This window comes from Vipera ursinii, assembly GCF_947247035.1.
Source record: "Vipera ursinii genome assembly, chromosome: 2".
NCBI lineage: Eukaryota > Metazoa > Chordata > Lepidosauria > Squamata > Viperidae > Vipera > Vipera ursinii.
In genome coordinates this window covers 137,723,025-137,742,712 of record NC_139513.1, presented here as the reverse complement: position 1 = coordinate 137,742,712, position 19,688 = coordinate 137,723,025, and the positions used below count along the sequence as shown (strand labels likewise).

The following is a 19,688-nucleotide window of genomic DNA, read 5'->3' as shown; positions in this document are numbered from 1 at the left end:
GAAACACTGTACCAAAATGACAGCTTTAAATTTCCAATTAAAGCCCTGGTTTAAAACAAAGGTTGACTTCAGTAAATAAATGTAACAATGGTACCTTTACTCTTAGAGACAACAACTCAAATAAAATCTGAAAACAGGATAGAGACAGACTGAAATAAAACAAAACAAAATTGAACTTTTAAAAATATAAGAGCTAACTGGCTTAAACAACTATTAAACAAGATACAAATTAGTAAAAATAAAAGGAATAAAATATTAAAAATAAACAGAATTAAATATGCAAATTTTAATTCAATTGCAACTAAAAGTCTGAGCCTTTTCGTGATGAATCAATATATTTAATTTTACCAATGAATGAATACAAGTTTATTATCGATCACTGATTGTTATTTAGCACTGTAAAATACTAAGATTAGCATTTTAAAATTCTATTCCAGCCAGAAGATTCTAAACAGGGAAAACTAAACAACTGCCTGGTAAGCAGGATTGCTGTTCCTAAAGGCCACTCCTGGAGGCCACTTTGAAGTTCTGCTCGAGAGGATAGAGCAGGGGTCTTCAAACTTGGCCCTTTTACGACTTGTGGACTTCAACTCCCAGAATTCCTCAGCTAGCATGCCTGGCTGAGGAATTCTGGGAGTTGAAGTCCACAAGTCGTAAAAGGGCCAAGTTTGAAGACCCCCGGGAAAGAACAAGACTGGCCTTTGATTTGCTAGGACTGGATGCTGAAAGAAGTTAAATTTAAAAAATTTAATGCCAATTTGACAGAAAAGTCAATATAGAAGGATATGTATTATTGATTCCTTTTTTTTTCAAGGAACTTGGGTATAAACCATTTTATACGAATCCTTTCTTAAAGGAGCTAAAAGTAAGACAGTTTGCCTGGTTAATGCAAAATTTTTTTTAAAGTTTGGGGCACAAAATGCTGATAAAGTATTTGGCCGTGATGAACACTCCTTGGCATGCTGAAATTACTGATTTCTGGAGTACAGTTTGGAATCTTTTATAAATCTAGTTTGAGAATCTGTCTTATTTTGGATAGACAAGAGTTTTCTCAAAGCTGGTCAAGACCAAATATTACATGAAAATCTGAGAAGATTTAGATCAGGCTTAATTTCTATTAGCCATAAACACATACAGTTATCTTGGATAACCAATAAGATTAGCTTGAGCATAGCGGACAAATATAATCAATAATCTCACAGCATATCAAACTAGTGGTCAATAAAATAAATTAGAAAAAATAGAACGGCTAAGCATGAATTTTCTGAATATACAGTTGATATATTTTGTGCTTCCATGGCTCCTAGTAATGGATTACTTAGCAATTAAAATACAGGCTTGAGATTACAGAGTTTTTACCCAATCTAGGAGTCCAATTCAATCTCAAGGAAGGTTCACAGTGATACTTGTGTCACAGCTACAAAACCCTAGCTTTTTGACAGAATTGATCGCCTTTATTCCATTCATATAATATTCAAAGTATATTGTTCTTTTGTTTTTGAATATATAAAATCTTAGCCTCATATCAGTGGAGCAAGAGGCTTCTTCCTGATAACAGGAAGATGTTCCTCTGTCTTAGTCCTTTTAGATCTCTCAGCGGCTTTCGATACCATCGACCATGGTATCCTACTGCGGCATCTCAGGGAGTTAGGAGTGGGAGGCACTGTTTTATGGTGGTTCTCCTCCTACCTCCTGGGCCGCTCACAGTCGGTGTTGATGGGAGGGCAGAGGTCCGCCCTGAGGTCTCTCATTTGTGGAGTCCCCCAGGGGTCGGTTCTCTCTCCCCTCCTGTTCAACATCTACATGAAACCGCTGGACGAGCTGAGCTGAGCTGAACTGAGGTCTCTCATTTGTGGAGTCCCCCAGGGGTCGGTTCTCTCTCCCCTCCTGTTCAACATCTACATGAAACCGCTGGACGAGCTCATTCGTGGTTTCGGGGTGGGGTATCATCAGTACGCTGATGATACCCAACTTTTTCTCTCCACCCCGAACCAACCCAGTGATGCACTCGACGTGATGTCCCGTTGCCTGGAAGCGGTCCGGGTTTGGATGGGGAGAAACAGGCTTCGTCTCAATCCTGCCAAGACTGAGTGGCTGTGCATACCGGCATCTCGGATAAACCAGGTTGTTCCACCACTAATTTATTTTATTTATTTATTTTATTACATTTATATACCGCCCTTTCCCGAAGGACTCAGGGCGGTTTACAGGGTGATTAAAAAACCCAAATACAAAAGTTAAAAACAAATTTTAAAAGAAATTATATGTGTCCCTGTCTGAATAAAACCCCAGTTAAAATAAGATTAATCCTCAGCCTGGGCCAGAGAGCTCGAAGAGCCAGGTCTTCAGGCCCTGGCAGAATGAACGGAGGTCGGGGGCAGTCCTCAGCTCCACTGGCATCTGGTTCCAAAGGGCAGGCGCCCCCACTGAGAGGGCCCTATCCCTGGGTGTTACCCGCCGGCAATCTCTTACCGGTGGCACCCTGAGAAGACCCTCCCTGTGGGAGCACACTGGACGAAGGGAACTTGATGCCGGCAGCAGGTGTTCCCTCAGATATCCCGGACCCAAGCCATGATGGGGGGTGAGGTGTTACCCCCCGTCGATAGGGCTCGCAAATTGGGCGTCCTCTTGGATTCACGGCTCAATTTTGAAGACCATATAGGAGCCGCGACCAGGGGGGATTTTGCCCAGCTTCGTCTGGTGCGCCAGTTGCGGCCCTATCTGGACCAAGACGCCCTACGCACAGTCACCCATGCGCTCGTGACCTCCCGGCTAAACTACTGCAACGCTCTCTACATGGGGCTGCCCTTGAGGACCACTCGGAGGCTTCAACTAGTGCAGAATGCAGCTGCACGAGTTGTTATGGGAGTCTCCCGATACTCCCGTGTAACACCTCTTCTCCGTGAGCTGCATTGGCTTCCGGTTGCCCTCCGGGTGAGATTCAAGGTGCTGGTAATGACCTATAAAGCTCTAAATGGCTTGGGTCCGGATTATCTAAGGGAACACCTGCTGCCGGCATCAACTTCCCATCGTCCTGTGCGCTCCCACAGGGAGGGCCTTCTTAGGGTACTGCTGGTCAAGGAATGCCAGCGGGTTATTCCCAGGGGAAGGGCGTTCTCTGTGGGCGCGCCGGCCCTTTGGAACCAACTTCCCACGGAGCTGAGGACTGCCCCCGACCTTCGCTCATTTCGCAGGGACTTCAAAACCTGGTTTTTTGAGCTGTCTGGCCCAGACTGAGGGATTTTAATTATTTATTAATGGGGTTTTAGTTTAAATTCAGGGACTTAATTTAATCTTAGTTTTAATCGATTTTAACTTTGTATTAATTTTAATTTATTAATATTTCTATGTTATGTATGTTATGTATTTCTAATTTTTCCATGTAAACCGCCCTGAGTCCTACGGGAATAGGGCGGTATACAAGTTTAAATAATAAGTAAATAAATAAATAATGCTAGCTGGCCTACAATTAGGAAATATAAGGGGCAACTGAATAAGGTGAAATTATGATGGTATAAGGCAGGGCTTTTCAACCAGTGGTGCGGGTACCACCTGTGGTACATTGGCACTTGGCAGGTGGTACACGACCATCCTAGAAAAGTGGTAGCGGGGGAGGGGAATGAGCTGAACCAGAGGCAGCACTGCACAAGCCTGAGCGAGAGACGGCTGGAGCTGCAGGGCTTTCAAGGTTGAAGCGGAAGCTCCAGGATCAGTGCCAGGCTCCAGCTAGAGCTTGGCGCTGATCCTGGCGCTTCTGCTGAGCCCAGAAGAAGCGCCGATCAGCTGGAATGTTGCAGCATCTCCAGAGACTTGTGATTTACATTCAGATGCTTGGCAACTGATTCATATTTATGACGGTCAAAGTGTCCCAGGGCCATCTGAAGTGACCAAAACCTGCTGCAACCACCCAGCAGAGGGGGGACGAATAAAAACCAAACACCCCTCACCCCACCCCTGCTGCCAATCCTCAACAGAAATGCTCACAACAATGAAAACCTCGGACAGGAGGAACAGCACCACCTGGCAGGCAGGCAGGTGTCTGACTGATTACATCCCAGAGTTCTAAAGCAGGGCTTTTCAACCAGTGGTGCGGGTACCACCTGTGGTACATTGGCACCTGGCAGGTGGTACACGGCCATCCTAGAAAAGTGGAAGCGGGGGAGGGGAATGAGCTGAACCGGTGGCAGCACTGTGCAAGCTTGAGTGAGAGATGGCTGGAGCTGCAGGGCTGTCAGGGCTCAGCGCCAGGCTCTAGCTGGAGCTCAGTGCTGATCCTGGCGCTTCTGCTGAGCCCAGAAGAAGCGCCGATCAGCTGGAATGTTGCAGCATCTCCAGGGTCTTGTGATTTACATTCAGATGCTTGGCAACTGATTCATATTTATGACGGTCAAAGTGTCCCAGGGCCATGTGAAGTGACCAAAACCTGCTGCAACCACCCAGCAGAGGGGGGACGAATAAAAACCAAACACCCCTCACCCCACCCCTGCTGCCAATCCTCAACAGAAATGCTCACAACAATAAAAACCTCGGACAGGAGGAACAGCACCACCTGGCAGGCAGGCAGGTGTCTTGCTCGGCTCTGGCTTGGGGGCACTTTTTTCAGTGCTAATGTAACTTCGAATAGTCACTAAGCGAACTGTTTTAAGTCAAGGACTACCTGTACTTCATCACTTTTTTACTTTTTTTTTTTTGGTCAAGTTTTTGACACCTTGCTAGGCGACTGGTGGTAATCGGATGTTGCCATATCCTAAAAGTGGTACAATGGGTGAAAAAGTTGAAAAGCACTGGCATAGGGCAGGGGTGTCAAATTGCCAGCCCGCGGGCTGGTTTCGTCATACCGAAGCTACACCCACCCCATTGCTGGCAATACAAAAGGAGTCACGATATGTCGCAACACGTCATGTGACAAGGCGAGTTTGACACCTGTGGTGTAGGGGATGTGTATTTCAACCATGCCTGAACTTGACTGAGATCTTAATAGTCAAATATATTGAAGACTGACTATTAAGTTTGTTCTTTCCAAACATAATCCCCCAAACTGTAACAATGGGTTATATTTCAGGGTTGTTGTAAACTATAATCCTCGCATCAGACCCATTCCCATTCACAATGGAGGAATAATGCTAACTATTGATCAGGCGGCAAAATTATCATAAACCACTGTCTCCATTTGTAATATAAACTACAACTGCAGATTTGTCCCAAATACTTTCTCACAATCCCTTCCAGCATGCTATGAAACTATTTTAAAAGATGTTTCTGAACAATCCGACCAAAAGAAAGCCTAAATTAAAAGAAGTGCAGCCTTTCTCTATAGCTGTTGCTAAGTTAGCCTGGACATGTTGCTTGGAGACATTCTCCTAATTTTTAAAAGGAAAGAAGGAATATTTAAAATACCCTCTCAGTGCTGATGAAGAAGATTAATCAATCATATGTAGAGAGAAGCTATAGCCAGCAAAGTTTTTTTTTAATTTGAAAAGCTAGCCAATTTCTCTATTCTTTTGATCAGTCTTTTGAGATGATATCTTTTCTTTGCCAGCATGCCACCATCTCTAGTTCTTCATCCAGTTTTTACTGCTATAAAAGGCGACATGAACTAAATCTCCTAGTAGTCCATTCCAGCAAGCGATGGGGAGGGTTGCAATTCAGCAAATTTCTGCAACTCCCCAATGGGAGATTGTAGGCATCTTTTTCCTGCTATGTCTGCATGATGTCACATTCCTCTCATCCCCACCCCACAAGGGAGGCAGGCTTAAAGATCCTTGGCTGAACAGGTTTTGAAATATTTTCCCTCTTGACCTAGCACTGTCCAAGAACTGCCTCAAGGTGTATAAAACCTGTTAGGCTGAAGGAAGGCAGGGGACTGCAGAGACTTGAAACAGAGACAATAGAGACAGGATAGGGATTGCCAATAGGATGCATATTTCGCACAAGCATAGTTTTTTGCTGACTCAAGAGTGGGCAGAGAACATTTCAATTCAGCAGCGAGAGAAGTCCCAGAAAGATGGTGACATCGGTATCTATTATACTGACTGCTAGACCGTGGGCTAATAGAGAAGTGTGCAAATCCAGCTGAGGTTCTTTCAGTAAATGAAACATTCACATTTCTTACAATATTTAAAAAGAGAGGAAAACCAGTAAATAACAATAAAATGTACAGATAGCCCTCGACTTACAACAGCTCATTTAGTGACCGTTCAAAGTGACAACAGCGCTGAAAAACGTGGGTTATGGTCATTTTTCAGTTATAACCTTTGCAGTATCCCCAGGATCACGTGATCAATATTCAGATGCTTGGCAACTGGTTCATATTTATGACGGTTGCTGTATCCCAAGGTCATGTGATCCCCTTTTGCGACCTTCTGACAAGCAAAGTCAATGGGGAAGCTAGGTTCACTTAACAACCAGGTTACTAACTTAACAACTGCAGTAATTCACTTAACAACTGTGGGAAGAAAGGCTGTAAAATGGGGTAAAACTCACTGAACAAATGTCTCACTTAACAACAGAAATTTTGGGCTCAATTGTAGTCATAAGTTGAGGACTACCTGTAATTCGTAAATAGAAGCATATACAATGTGCAAAATTTCCTATTCCAGTGCATAATAGGCATTAAACCCAGACCGCGTACAAAATTATACATGTTATATGTAGGATGTGTGGTATGAATAAAATGTATGTACCCAACCAAGAAGATTCAGCCTGCAGTCCCAGAAAAGTTGGTTTTATTCCAAAAGCAAAACTGATTCAGAAAAGTACCACATATATATATATATATAATGCAGGGGTCCCCAACCCCCAGTCCGTGGACTACTACTGGTCCGTGGCATGCCAGCAACCGGTCCGCACAAACAAGCAGGATGCAGGCAGCACACAAAACCACGCACCCTCCGGTCCATGGAAAAAAACTCTCCGTGGAACCAGTCCCTGATGCCCAAAAGGTTGGGGACCTCTGCTGTAATGCACTTCACAGAAGGTTGATTGGTAATTCAGAAAGTTACCATCTCCACCACACATCCTGAATGCCTCAGTGTGGGAAATGCTTAGTGACTGATTTAAAATGAAACAAATGTTTGTTTGTTTTCTATGGGAAGCCTTGCAGCTTTCTGATAGGCCAACTGGAGCTTTATGAAATCTTCAGACTGAGACTGTCCAAAAAAAAAGATACAACCAATATTTCCTCTTTCTGTCTTGGATTTCCTATGTCCGGGCTCATAGTGTTGGACAGGATCTCCCTTGTGCCAATCCAATATTTTCCAAGGACAGGATGAGGAAGTGAATGAAAATCCACAAGGTGACCCATTTTATAAAACATCACAACTGTATCGCATATGTGACAGACTAGGCTCAGATCTATGCTTAGCTAGTTGATCAGCCACTAGCGTGACAGCTTAGTATTCCTCAAAGGAGCGTAAATTCCCCTTCTCAGCCGTATAGATCCGTCTCACCTGAGCAGTCCTTAGATGGCCATCTTTGATGAAGTAGCTTGAGCTCTAGACTAAGTCATTTGAAACAACTTATTATCTTCATCCTGGTAAATCAGAGCATTTATTAGGGGCAATAGTCTTGCAAAACCAGAAGACCACTGCATGTCTTGGTCTTAGTGGCCTAAGCTAACACAAATACTCCCTTTTCTGAAAGGATGATGGACAAACAGACTAATGCTAAGAAGGAGCATTAGACAGATGTAGGAGGTTCAACTTGAAAGGGACACCAACTAGCTGGATGCATTCCTAGGCAGCCATCTGTTGTTCAAATTCTTGGACTACTCTCTACCTAACTCTCAGGATTGTTAAGAGCACTTTATATTCAAGATCTGTACCCTAAGGACTGGAAAGAATATGAGATACCTGTGTGTGTTATGGCAAAGAAAAGATTTTTTTTTCAAAAAATTGTAAACACACCCAATGGAACGTTCTCCTTTGGAGAAGTTTGCTGTTGGGGATTACAAGGTTTCTTTTCCAATAAAGTTTACATTTTCGACGGGTGCATGGACGCACAGATAAAATTAACCCAATGGGATGAAAAGGAAGCATTGCTCCAAAACAAATGAGGGCCTACACTAACACAGGTACTTTGAGGGGTGGCAACTCTAACAGCAGCCTATTTGCTCCAGTATATAAATAAATATGAACTCTAATGCCATGAAGAAGAAAAATTACAGGGCTTTTCTAGTGATGGCTCCCCCCTCTCACAGTGGAATTTTCCACCGGATGGAGACCTACAAGACCAGTTCTCTTGCAGGGTGAAAATAGAAGATCATCTAACACAGGGATGTCAAACTGCTGGCCTGTGGGGCGGTTGCATCATATAGAGCCCGCGCCCACCCCAGCTCCGGCAATGCAAAAAAAGTCACGATACGTCACAACACATCACGTGACGCAGCGAGTTTCATACCCGTGATCTAAGAGAACTCTTAACAGGTGCTTTAACTGCACAGACATCTTCCCAATGGAACTGACAGATGCACAGACAAATGAAATGCTAGCTCAGCTGTCTTAGCCCACCCCCTTCACATGCTGGCAAGGTGCCTGTTCCAACCTTTTCTGCTGATTCTCTATTGTGTCCCCCAGTGAGAGACAGTCATCCAAATGCCTTGTGGGAGTCATCTTTTAGTTTCATATGGATGCATGTAATGAAAAGAAGTTGTGTATTCATTTTCCTAATAGTAGCTTTGAGGAAAAGGACTATTTTTCTTAGAGAAATGGATAAAATTTTTTTTAAAAGCAACGCCACTCCAAAATAGGTCAAACTCCACCATTCCAGCTTCTGTCTACAGAAGTGCTAAAGAACACATTCAAACAACTTATTAGTAAAACATCATAACTCTGGCCTGTAAAAACTTGCACAAGTTTCCTCCCCCCCAGCTGATTGGTTCCAGGTCTATTAGGACTCAAGAAACCTCATGTTCTAGAAGGAAGATAGATTCTATCATTACTTCTTATCTCACTTTAAATTTGAGACCAGTATCAAGAATCCAAAACCTCTGAAAAAAATAGATGTAGACCTTTTTCCTATTTTTGTAAATTACACACTGCATATTCAATATAAGGGTATTCTCCCACAATGTTAAACGACTTCATAAAAAAATACATATACAATTTTTAAAAATATATGGCTCTTCCTAATCTAGGGCACTTGAATTGGTCTTGTTCCAGCTTTTGTCTGCTGGACCTCTGAGCTTTAGAGTCCCAAGGGAGACGAACCTTGTTCTGCTAGAATAACAGAATCTTATTCTTACTTGAAGAAATGTTCCAGTTTAGGAGTAATGGAATGGATGGCTCTTCTAAATGCTTTTACTTGAATCAGAAAGGAGTGCTGGTCCACAAACCTGCAAACATGAACTATATAGCACTTTAGATTATAGTTCTTCAAGCTCCTCACCATCAGATGTAGTAGCTGCTGCTAATGAAGCTAGTATCCCAAAAACTAAAATTTGGTGGGCAGCAGGTTGCCTTCTCTTGCTCTATAGAAATCATGGAAGATAAACATTGAAAGGTGTCCACTTTCTCTTTTGAATTTTGTTAGCGTCATTTTCAAGTGTATCTCCTGGTCTTCTGTCGAGTTTAATCCTAGAAGCTTTCCTCTCTATACAACTTTGCTGACAGGGACAAAAGACAAGCACAAGAGCATCCCTGCAAGCTTAAGTCGTTGCTCTTAGCATGAGCTTGTCCTTTGCAAGGTTAAGCTAAATTTTGCAGCGGGTCAGCTGGTATTATTTAGAAATAAAACATGGGAAGCTATAGTAGGAATGTGACTCAAATTAATATAATTGACTTTACATTTATGCTAGGAGTCCACAACCTTTGGGGCAGCTGAGCACATTTGGAATTTGGAAGCCGTGGAGGGATACTCTACCTTTTCATAAAACTGCTGCTGGGGCAGTTATAAGCAATTGCAAAGCACTGATTTGCCAAACTGCTACCTGTGTCTATTCCTGCAGGATTCTTTCTACTGCTCCAGATTAGCTTTACCCTTGGAGGCATGGGGAGATTTCAAAGCACTTTTCAAAGCACCGGGATTTAAATCTCCGTTAGTTTTACTTTCTAAGAAAGCTTATGGGCTCACAGGTATTCCTGGAAATCAAAATGATGCCAGGGACTGGCAGTTTGCTTTCTGCATAAGGCAAGGAGCCAACAGGCGCAATGTTCGGCAACCAGCTGTACAGATTGTATTCTGAAGACAAAGCATGATGCGCATACGCAGCCATCATGCACTCCCCTTCTTCAAGTTTTGAAAATACAAAAAAAATAAAATAAAAATGTACCAGGCGGGACCCTTTCAGATTCCCTTTTTAATCAGCTGGCAGAATACATATCTGCTGGCACTTTCAGCCATGCAGCCATTATGCCATTGCTAATGTGATGTATGCAGCTTCCCTCTCTGTCAATTTCTCTAACAAGGAAATAGCACTGTTACTTTAAAATCCATCACAGGCCGCCATTACTAGTAGGCAGAGAAGCCTATCCAAGCTTCTTTGGCCAATGTGGATGATCTATTTCGCCCTGAAGGAAATTCTTGCCCACCTCTTGCCTCCATTGCTGTTCAGCTATTTAACTACTATGTGAAAAGAATGGAGTTGTGCATTAGAAAATCAAATTCCAATAGCCTGGTTGTGTGTGTATCACAGACAGATCTTTCACTCTCCCTAGTTTACTAACAAGCAACCACAAACACAGCAAATAAGAAAGGCAAGGCCTTTGAAAACAAGGTCAACTACACAATTCAGGTGGCTGTAATTTTGGAGCCACTGTGAACATACAGAATCCCAAGAGCTCTGTTTACATTTTTACAACCAATCCTCCTTCACCACTCCTATCCCTATACCAGCCTTTCAAGATTTTTCTCCCCTCAAACTACCAGATACTCAAACACATGCAGACAAAGACATATGCGTGTGTGAGAGGGGGCTGACAAGTTCTCTCTCTTTTTTTTATACTACATAGACAAACAAAAGGATGTTTGTTAATCCTCACATCAAAACTCAGCAGGGCCCAGTGACTTGGAGATGGCATAAGTTTGCTACCTGTTCAGGTCAAACAGTCTCTTGAAAACAGCCTTTGCCAAATGTACCGCTTCAGTAGGTCCAATATTGTTAAAATACATTGCTGAACTGAATTTTGCTGCCTGAGTAGCTGGCAAAGGGAACGAGGTAAATTAGCCAAGGAATTGGTTCTATTTGTTTATAGAAGTGAGGACCCGTAATGGCCTTAAGAAATGTTTCCACTGAAGACTCCAGTCCACATGTTGTAGTCCTCTTGAAATCCTATTCAAAGTTTTGCCCAGTGAGAGAGTCTTCGGAGAAGGGCGGGATATAAATGGAATTAAAATAAAATAAATAAATAAAAAGGGAGAAAGAAACCAAAAAATTATTCTGTTCTTCCTATCTTAAATCTTTGCCTTTTGTATGGACCACTAAATATTACCTTCAGGATCATCTGATCCAACCAGTACTGTATTTGTTTTCACTGGTTAAAACAGCCGGGAGAAATTTCTTCTATATCTCATTTCTAAAAGATTTGTAGGGTGGGTGGGGGGGGGGGTAGACAGCTTTTCTCTGGCTGTGCTAATAGTCTGGAACAGCCTCCCAATAGAGATGAGGTTGGTCCCTGCCTTTTCAGGTTTCCAGAAACTCTTTTTTTAAAAAAAGGATCATTCTGGCAGTCCTTTCCTCAAGTCCTTGTCCGATGCCATCTCACTTCTTGGCTCTCATTTGTTTTTGTATCCTTCTTTCTACATGGGAGCTGAAGTAGTTATTGTTGTTAAAATTGGTTTTATTGTGCATATTTCGAGACTTGTTCGTGTAACCTTTAGGCCACCTAGAGTCATTTGACTGCAGCAGGTGAGAAGTGTTATACATAAGACAAACATTTGGATTTAAGACTGCTGCAAGCAAGTTGCTCCAGGAGGCAGGGCAAGAAAGAGTAGGCTTCAGTCACAAGGATATCAGTTAGATATCAGAAGAGGCATCTTAATGGTAAAAGCTGATTGACTGCCCTTGGAGGTGGTGGTGGCCTCTCCTTTGCATCAGGTATATAAACAGACTGAGTAGCCATCTGTCAGGGATGCTGCTTGTTATGTATTGGGCTTGTGGTGTTACACCACGTGCGTTGCTGGAGCAGCTAACGGCTCTCCAGCAACCCAGACAAGCCATATCTGGTCCTGCAATTGGTTAGCCCCAGGTGGCAAGAGTGGGTTCAAACCCATTGGCTGCCGCCTAGGGGCTACACTATATATTGTGGCTGGTTGCGGCCCAAGTTTCAGTACAGTTCCAGCAAGAATAAAAGTATGAGTTATCCTGTACTCAGCCTCGTGTCATCATTCCTGTTCCCAAGAGCCCATGACTTAACAGTGGCAACGAAGGTGGGATCCTGCTTCACCGATTAAGACTGAAGTCAACGAGCGGTCGGCAATACATGCCGGAGGGAAGAGGCATTTCCCCCCCCCTAGGCCAGCTAGTAAGCCACGTAGCGGCCGCGTGCTCAGAGGACGCATTCCCTGAGCCTAGAAGCAGGATCCAAAGATCGCAGGAATCTGAGGGAAGATGCCGAAGGTCGGCAAACTAAGACAGTTTGACGTGAAGCATCCGGAAGAATGCCCATCTTACCTTTCGCAAGTAGAGAACTATCTGAGAGCAAATCAAATTGCAGAGGAAGGCCTGAAGGCCGCCACGTTGCTTTGCGTGTGCGGCCCAGCAACTTTTGACCTAGCAGAGAACCTTTTCATGCTGACGCCCATCGAAGCAGTCTCATACGCAGACCTTAAGAAGAAGCTAACCGGGCACTTCCAGCCCAAGATGTCGGAGATGGCGTGGCGATTCAAATTCGACCAAAGAGTGCAGCTATCCAGGGAGACAGCTTCAGAGTTTATTGCAGGCCTAAGGCAGGCCGCACGCCTTTGCAAGTTCTCAAACTTAGAAGAACGACTAAGAGACCGGCTCCTCTGTGGCCTACGAGACAGAACGCTTCAGCAGAGACTATTTGCTAGACCCAATTTAATGTTTTCCAAGGCACAGGACGAGGTGATGGCCGACGAAGCCGCCGGGGGTGCCGTGCAGACAGTTCAGTCCACCAAACCTTCAAAAGTCGAAGAATCAGTCCATCTTGAGGTCGCCAAATGTGCTGGAGAATCGTCAGAAGAACCCGAAAGCAACAAACTCCAAAGGCAACCCAACACGCAACACCGCAACAGCCACCAGAGAGAGAACGATTACAAGGCAGTTCTCTTACTGAGATGTAAAGGTGCGGAGGCAACCATATTCACGCCAACTGCATTTTTCGTTCGGCCATGTGTAGAGTTTGTGGAAGAACCAGCCACATCGCGGTAGTTTGCAGAGCCCACCAGAGAGACCGGCCACCCAAACACCAGTCGGAGGAACCGACTAGGAGAGGTACTGGGCCCAGGGTCCAGTTAGTGTGGGATTCTTCAGAAGCTGGAGAAGCGTTTGCCGCACTGGGGCTTGACGCGCCCTCAAGCCTAAACTTAAGCTCTTGGTAGAGCTACAAGGAGTTCCATGTAAGATGGAGTTGGACTCTGGCTCTGCAGTCTCAATCATTTCACAAGACACATTTGACTTTGTGTAAACAGTAACAATTAGGCTAAATTAAGACCCTCAGATATCATTTTAACAGATTTTCAGAATGCTCACGTTAAAATTAAGGGTGAAGCCACATTATTGGTAAAATTTAAAGGGTTTTTGGGGCACCTGGATGTAATAGTAGTAGGGGGCCAAAGAATGAGTCTTATTGGACTTGATTGGTTTGATGCCTTAGGCATTCAGATTACTGGCATAAACCGGACACAAATTGCAGACCTCATGGCAGTATGCGAAGAATACGCGGATGTTTTTGATTCAACCCTAGGGACACAGACTGGCCCACCAATTTCTTTAAAGTTAGATCCTAATGTTGTTCCAATTAGGGTTAAACCTTGCAGGGTCCCCTTTGCCTTAAAGCACAAAATTGATTCCAAAATCGATAAGCTTGTAGAACAGGGCGTGTTACAGCCTGTTGATGGGGGGGGACTGGGAAACTCCTATTGTCACTCCACTGAAGTCCAACGGGGAAGTTCGCATTTGCGCTGATTATAAATGCACATTAAATAAGGCCCTCAAGCAACACGCTTATCCGGTTCCTGTAGTCAACCATACTTTAGCCTCCTTGCAAGGGGGAACCATTTTTGCTAAACTTGATTTAGCACAGGCCTATCAGCAATTGCCGGTTGACGAGGCCACAGCCGCGGCTCAAACAATTGTGACTCACAGAGGGGCATTCAAAGTCAAGCGCTTAGAGTTTGGAGTCCGTGTTGCACCAGGTATTTTCCAAGGGATTATGGAACGTACACTTAAGGGTATCCAGGGCGTCTGCCCTTATTTTGATGATGTTCTTATTTCTGGGGAATCCCCAGAAGTGTTGGCCAGAAGGTTCAGGGCTGTTTTGCAGAGGCTTCGTGAAGCAGGCCTCAAATTAAAGAACAAGTGTAGTATCGGGGTCTCATCAACAGAATTCTTGGGTTTCTGCGTTAATGCTAATGGTATTCACCCCGCTGATTCTAAAGTGAAGGCCATTAAAATGGCTCCTAGGCCCAAATCAAAAGGAGAGCTGTAAGCATTTTTGGGTCTCCTAAACTTTTATCACACATTCCTGCCTCATAAGGCAGCAATAGCAGAGCCCCTCCACAGTCTGCTTGACAAAAAAGTTCCTTGGAAATGGACTAACTTACATGAAAAAAGTTTCCAGAATTTGAAAGCACTTCTATCAGAAAAGTCCACTGTAACTTTTTACATAGAGTCTAAACCTATATGTCTTGCATGTGATGCATCTCCCTATGGGGTGGGGGCAGTCTTAAGCCACATAGAGAAAAATGGGAAACAGGTTCCTATTGCATTTTACTCTAGGACTTTGTCCTCTGCTGAGCGCAACTATGCCCAGATTGACAAAGAGGCCCTGGCCATAGTTGCTGGAGTAAAAAAAATTCATGATTATTTATATGGCAGGGATTTCACTGTCTACACTGACCACAAACCTCTGTTGGGACTGTTCACAACAGACAAACAAACCCCCCACATACTATCTCCAAGAATGTTGAGATAGTCTATTTTTTGTCTGCATACAATTTTAAGTCAATTCATAAACCAGGAAAGGAAATGGGCCATGCTGATGGCCTCAGCAGACTACCACTGCCACTAATGGATCCTGATCCAGCTCCTGCTGCTAGAATACTGTCCATACAGGACATACCTGAGTTTCCCCTCCATGCAGGGGATATTGCTGCTGAAACTGCCACAGATAAAATACTTAGCAGAGTGTTGTCATGGGCCTTGGTGGAGCAGTGGGCTAATGCCTCCTTAAGTAACACCAGCTGCCTGCAATTAGTGCAGGTTCGCATCCCACCAGGTTCGCATCCCACCAGGCTCAAGGTTGACTCAGCCTTCCATCCTTCCGAGGTAGGTAAAATGAGGACCCAGATTGTTGGGGGCAATAAGCTGACTTTGTATTAATGCCACTTGGGGGGGGCGAAAGCCCTAATAAGCAGGCATATGCATAGAATGAAGGCTATTGCTAAGCACATTGATTTGTGCTTTAAATTGTAAGCCGCCCTGAGTCTTTGGAGAAGGGCGGGATATAAATGGGATTAAAATAAAAATAAAATAAATAAAATATACACGGGCTGGTTGGAAAAAAGTCCAGGCTCTGAATTTCAAAGTTATTTTGTCAGGAGGCATGAGTTGTCTGCATATAAAGGCTGCATTTTGTGGGGGAACAGAGTCATAATTCCCACTTCCCTAAGGGACAGTGTCTTACACTCCTTACATGAAGGTCATCCAGGCATTGTCAGAATGAAAGCTTTAGCTAGAAGCTACCTTTGGTGGCCTGGCCTTGACAAGGCTATCGAGGATCAAGTCCATGGTTGTTATACATGCCAGCAGTTTGGGCCTGAAATGCCTCAGGCCCCAGTTCACAGGTGGGAGGAAATGCACAATCCCTGGTCTAGGATTCACATAGACTATGCTGGGCCTTTTCAGGGGCAGCTTTTGATAGTAGTGGATAGCCACTCAAAATGGCTGGAAGTAATTCCAGTTCCTAACATGACTACTGCTAGGACCATCCAGGTGCTGAGAAAATTCTTTGCAACACATGGGTTGCCTGATGTCTTAGTTTCTGATAATGGGGCCCAATTCCCTTCTGCTGAATTTCAGGCTTTCCTTAGAGCTAATCTCATCAGACATGCAACGTCTGCACCGTTTCATCCATCTTCTAATGGACAAGCCGAACGCATGGTGAGGACAACAAAGGAGGCACTCAAGTGCATTGTCACAGGTGACTGGCATCACAGATTGGCAGATTTTTTACTCTGCCAGCATTCTACGCCCTGCACTGCTACAGGTAAAAGTCCTGATGAACTACGTTGGGGGAGGCATTTAATTACTAAACTGGACAGGTTGCATCCAGACAGAGTGGCAACAGAAGCCTCTCGACCAAAACCCCCGAGGGGGCTGCACATGGGCGATTGGGTTTGGGCTAGGAACTATGGTCACGGGAATTTATGGGTACTTGGTCAAATAACCAAGGCATCCGGACCCCTATCTTATGAAGTGGGGTTGGAGGGAGGGCGACAGAAGACACATCAACCAACCGTTTCCAGAACGGTTACTAAGTGAGGACTGCGACATAAGTCCCTCCCAAGGTCCTCAAACTTGCAGCCAAGGCAGCCCTCACTGGAACCACCAGGGATTTCCCTTCTCAGCAGAGGTGGAATCTGAGGAAGAACCAGGAAGCACAGAAGTGCAACATGGAACCCCTGACGAAGCGAGCCAGCCGAACCTCAGCAACCGCTGTGCCTACTCTGCAGAACAGACTGACTCTGGAGTGGGCCAATCTGGTGAGGACAGCCAGAGCATTTCGATTTCCCTTGACACTGGAGCACAAAGGGACATGGGTCTACCCAGCCCACTGGATAAGCTGGTAGACCACAAAGTGATGGGAACTCCAAGATGTTCCTCTAGGCCACACAAGCCTCATGTGTACCTCATAGATTACATTGTAAAATAAAGTGGTGAAACTTATACCAACTTGTGCATTGTGAAACTGCCATTACTGCAATGTAAGCCTGTTCATGAGACGTTGTTTAATGTCATTGTAGCTATTACTGCATTGGTAAGCCTGTTCAGACATTGTTTAATCTCATTGTAGCCACAGTGAATTTATGATTTATTATTTTTATTATTATCACTATAGTTGTTTGGGAGTCGATTAATAAGTCTTGACAGCCGTTAAGACTATTCAAGGGTGTCATAGTCTGATCTAAGAGGGGAGGGGTGTTATGTATTGGGCTTGTGGTGATACACCACGTGGTTGCTGGAGCAGCTAACGGCTCTCCAACAACCCAGACAAGCCGTCTTCGGTCCTGCAATTGGTTAGCCCCAGGTGGCAAGAGTAGGTTCAAACCTATTGGCTGCCGCCTAGGGGCTAGACTATATATTGTGGTTGGTTGCGGCCCAAGTTCCAGTACAGTTCCAGCAAGAATAAAAGTATGAGTTATCGTGTACTCAGCCTCGTGTCATCATTCCTGCTCCCAAGAGCCCACGACTTCCAACAGCTCTTCCAGTTCTTTCGTTCTAGGTTTCTATAAACCCTGGTGCTTATCTTAGTATATAGCAAGGAACACAGGTTTCTAAAGAGTAGGCATCAGAAAAAGAGCCTTTCCCCATTTGCATCTTACCATTGTCTGAACACTGCCCTGGCAACATTTTACTCTGCTGTCTTCATGATGTTTTACCTTCATCTTGTACGCAGCCCGTACAAGAGACTGCCATACGTAATCTCTAACTACACCAGTGTTAAAGATAGTTTCCAACTTCAACCAATAGCCAGCAGTGTATTTTTTCGAGGCCTCCCAGGTTTGACCCCCATCACCATCCATGCGGCTGGCAATGCAGTCGGATGTCTTGTAAAGTGTTGGATCAAGCAAGCGCCGGATGGTCACCTCAACCAGTGCAGGCACACAATTCCCCCCTCTGGACTCAGGGGATTTATTTCCAAAACACAGAAGACTGCCATTGAGCTCAGTGCGTTTGCAAAGGGGAGAAGCTTTGAAAAGAGTCACTCTCTACCGAGAGTGTGGCAAAGTTGAAGACTGCAGATCTTTCAAATTCAGTGGGCTTGCAAAGACACCAGGTTTTGAAAGACCTTTTGCTGTTCTTTCAAAGCTCCATGTCTCCCAGAGTTTCTTCAACCATTCAGCAGGCCTGCAGAAGCACAGAAAGAGCACTCACCTGCACCCTCCCGAGAGGAAGTAGAAAAACACAGGCTGAGCCACCTGCAAAGCTCGCCACCCAAACGCTAGTCCAATGGGCTTGCAGAGTGGATGAGAAAAGCTCTGTGTTTTTTTGTTGCTTTTTTTTGCTGTGCACAGGAAAGCCAAGCCAAGTCACCTGCTAAAACTCACCCCTTCTCCAGGCCCCATCTCTGCATCATGATTGAAAGATGTGTCCCACTGATTGGTGACATTTGCAAAGGGAATGGCAGTTAATCCAGAAGGTTTAACCAATCACTTAACCTGCCATGCGCGTGCATTATCGAGACAACACCAATCAACAACAAATCAAAAAGGAAGGAATTGATGCAAGGCAGAGAGTGGGAACAGCAAACCTTCTGCTTGTGTAGACTTCTGCCGATTTCAAGAATGGTTGGATGGTAATTTAACTTAGCAATAGGTAGATTATCATTCTAAGCTTTCCACAGACAATATGGAGTTTTTCATTATCGTGGCAGATCCTCCTCTCCTCCACATGTTTAATTCTTCTCTAGAAGTCTTTCAGACTGAGATTCTTTAAACCTCAGGTGCTGCCCAGCTGCCAGGAAATTAAAGCCTGAGAGGCCCTAAATTAATCCACTAGTTTTGCAAATCACTATCGACTGCAATAGGCTCCTTCCCTATGCAAGAGCTGCATCAATCTGAGATTGGCATCACGCTTTTATGCCTCCACAATGCTTAGGGACCTTGTGTAGGTGATTGCAAGCTGAGCTGAGTAACTTTCAGCTCAGCTACTGTTCCAAAAGAAACGCTCAAACAGACAAGTTTTGCTGTGCTGAATTCAGGAGCTGCAAAGCAGGTGGTTTCCCCACTGGTGGGAACTCCTGTTTTCTCCTCTCTTTGGGTTTCTTCCTTCTGCCAGCCTCAAGAGTCAAAGCAACGTTGGTATCTTCTCCGAGTCCTTCCTACTTCTTCTGTGGAATGACTTTGCTACCATCCCACATACTGGCCATTATTTTTAACCATTTTTTTTTCACATTTTTAGTGGTCTGCTGGAAGAAAGACAGAAAAGCCAAATGGGGGGATAGAGCATAATCGACAGCAAAATCATGGGTGTGACAAAGCTGCTGCAAAGGGGAAAAAGCATCAAGCTAGGTTGCATAGGTAGTCCTTGAGTTATGTCCACAATTCAGCCCAAAATTTATGTTGCCAAGCGAGATATTTGTTAAGTGAATTTTGCCCCGTTTTACCACCGTTCTTGCCATAGTTGTTAAGTTAGTAACATGGTTGTTAAGTGAACCTGGCTTCCCCATTGACTTTGCTTTTTCAGAAGGTTGCAAAAGATGATCACATGATCCCGGGACACTGCAACCATTATAAATATGAGTCAGTTGCCAAGTGTCTGAATTTTGATCACGTCACCATGGGAATGG

At 44.4% G+C, this 19,688-nt stretch overlaps 1 protein-coding gene across 3 annotated transcripts in view; it reads right to left on the bottom strand.

Annotated features, from left to right (window-relative positions):
• Window positions 1–19,688, bottom strand: part of RBMS2 (RNA binding motif single stranded interacting protein 2) — a 76,455-nt gene that overhangs the window by 35,875 nt on the left and 20,892 nt on the right. The window lies entirely within an intron of this gene.